The sequence below is a fragment of the Haematobia irritans genome, chromosome 3 (assembly GCF_050003625.1).
Source record: "Haematobia irritans isolate KBUSLIRL chromosome 3, ASM5000362v1, whole genome shotgun sequence".
In the NCBI taxonomy this organism is placed as follows: Eukaryota; Metazoa; Arthropoda; class Insecta; order Diptera; family Muscidae; genus Haematobia; species Haematobia irritans.
The window spans coordinates 41,832,020-41,835,215 of NC_134399.1; the positions used below are offsets into that span (position 1 = coordinate 41,832,020).

A 3,196-nucleotide genomic window follows, 5' to 3' on the forward strand; every position below is an offset into this window, starting at 1 on the left:
ATATATGGAGCTTAAATCCATTGCACTAATCTGCCATATTAGAAATTAACTAATAAAGGCAATTCATTATAACTATGTTCTGCTGGTGGAGTATTTTGTAGTCATTCAATAGATGAATTTAATTGAATTGGGAAAATTACTTGTCGTTGAGAAACTAATCTTTCTCAAATAATATAAAATAAATATAAAATTCCTAATAATGAAATAGTTGATCCAATAGTAGAAATAACATTTCAAGTAGTATAAGCATCAGGATAATCAGAATATCGTCGAGGTATTCCAGCTAACCCTAAACAGTGTTGAGGGAAAAATGTTAAATTTACTCCAATAAATATAATTACAAATTGACTCTTTAGTATTTTATTATTTATTGTTAATCCAGTAAATAAAGGATATCAATGTACAAATCCAGCTATAATTGCAAATACAGCTCCTATTGATAATACATAATGGAAATGAGCAACTACATAATATGTATCATGAAGAATAATATCAACTGATGAATTAGCTAATACTACACCAGTTAATCCTCCAACTGTAAATAAAAATACGAATCCTAAAGCTCATAAAATGGCAGGGGAATAAGTTAATTGAGTTCCATAAAGAGTAGCTAATCAACTAAAAATTTTAATTCCTGTTGGAACAGCAATAATTATTGTAGCTGATGTAAAATAAGCTCGAGTATCAACGTCTATTCCAACAGTAAATATATGATGAGCTCAAACAATAAATCCTAATAATCCAATTGCTAATATTGCATAAATTATTCCTAATGATCCAAATGTTTCCTTCTTTCCTGATTCTTGACTAATAATATGAGAAATTATTCCAAATCCAGGTAGAATTAAAATATAAACTTCTGGATGACCAAAAAATCAAAATAAATGTTGATATAAAATTGGATCTCCTCCTCCTGCTGGATCAAAGAATGAAGTATTTAAATTTCGATCAGTTAATAATATAGTAATAGCTCCAGCTAATACTGGTAAAGATAAAAGTAATAATAATGCAGTAATTACAACAGATCATACAAATAAAGGTATTCGATCAAATGTAATTCCAGTAGCTCGTATATTAATTACAGTTGTAATGAAATTTACAGCTCCTAAAATAGAAGAAATTCCAGCTAAATGTAAAGAAAAAATAGCTAAATCTACTGAAGCTCCTCCATGAGCAATATTAGATGATAAAGGAGGGTAAACTGTTCATCCTGTACCAGCTCCCTTTTCTACTATACTGCTTACTAACAATAATGTTAAAGCAGGAGGTAGTAATCAAAAACTTATATTATTTATTCGAGGAAATGCTATATCAGGAGCTCCTAATATCAATGGAACTAATCAATTTCCAAATCCTCCAATTATAATAGGTATAACTATAAAAAAAATTATAATAAATGCATGAGCTGTAACAATTACATTATAAATTTGATCATCACCAATTAAAGCTCCAGGATGTCCTAATTCAGCTCGAATTAAAATTCTTAATGAAGTTCCAATTATTCCAGATCAAGCTCCAAAAATAAAATATAAAGTACCAATATCCTTATGGTTAGTAGAAAATAGCCATTGTTGCGATTAAATGGCTGAAGTTTAGGCAATAGATTGTAAATCTATTTATGAGAATTATTCTCTTTAATCATGGCTTTATAGTCAATAATGACATTAGACTGCAATTCTAAAGGAGTAATAATTTACTAAGGCTTAAAAGATTATTCTTATATTGATAGCTTTGAAGGCTATTAGTTTATTTAACTTAAAACCTTAAAATAAAAAATATAAGGAAGAAGCTAAAAATAAACCAAAAGAAGAAATATAAGAATAAATTAATAGAATCTTTATATAAGAAGTTTTATATATTGCATAATTTAATCAATTATTTTCATAATAATTTAATATAAATGCACTATAACATAATCGTATATAAAAATATAAAGTAATTAAAGTTATTAATACTATAAAAGTCAATAAAAATAATTGATTATTTATTGTTAAAGCTTGAATTACTAATAGTTTAGGTAAAAATCCTAAAAATGGAGGAAGACCTCCTAATGATAATAAATTAAAAAATAAAAAAAATTTAATATTTTTATCATGAAAAAATAATGAGAATAATTGATTAATATAAGAAATTTTAAATATATTAAATATAAATACTATAGAAAATGTTAAAAAACAATAAAATAAAAAATAAATTAATCATAAATTTCTATTATATATTGCAGCTAATATTCATCCTAAATGATTAATAGATGAATAAGCTATTAATTTTCGTAATGATGTTTGATTTAATCCTCCTAATGCACCAATTAAACTTGATAAAATAATTCTAATAATAATTAATGGCTTAAAAATAATATAAGAAATTAATATTAAAGGAGCAATTTTTTGTCAAGTTATTAAAATTAATGCATTAATTCAAGATAATCCTTCTATTACATTAGGAAATCAAAAATGAAAAGGAGCTGATCCACTTTTTAATAATAAAGAAGAAAAAATAATTATTTCTATTAAATAATTAGATTCAATTCTTTTTGAATTTAATAAAAATAAAATTACTGCAAATAAAAATACTGAGGAAGCTAAAGCTTGAGTTAAAAAATATTTCAATGAAGCTTCAGTAGATATTAATTTATTATCTCTTATTAGGGGGATAAAAGCTAATAAATTAATTTCTAATCCTATTCATGCTCCTAATCAAGAATTAGCTGAAATAGAAATTACTGTACCTATTATTAAAATAATTAAAAATATAATTTTAGATGAATTATTAAAAATTAACAAGTATAAACGGCCGTAAGTTCGGCCAGGCCGAAGCTTATGTACCCTCCATCATGGATTGCGTAGAAACTTCTTCTAAACACTGCCATCCACAATCGAATTACTTAAGTTGCGGTAACGCTTGCCGATGGCAAGGTATCTTAAAACCTCCTAACACCATCTTCTAAATTGTATGTAAGTCCATACGTGGTATATATTAAATCAAAAAGATCGATCCAATACGTATATAGTTCAGTTTGACAAAGTAAAAAGATAAAATTTTAACAAAATTTTCTATAGAAATAAAATTTTCACAAAATTTTCTATAGAAATAAACTTTTGACAAATTTTTCTATAGAAATAAAATCTTGGTAGATTATTTTTGGCTCGAGTGGCAACCATGATTATGAACCGAATAAAATTTGAACAAAATTTTC

General features: G+C 25.4%; 1 pseudogene; it reads right to left on the bottom strand.

Moving 5' to 3' along the window:
• Positions 1-1,093: 1,093 nt before the first annotated feature.
• Positions 1,094-2,774, bottom strand: LOC142230862 (NADH-ubiquinone oxidoreductase chain 2-like; annotated as a pseudogene).
• Positions 2,775-3,196: the final 422 nt, after the last annotated feature.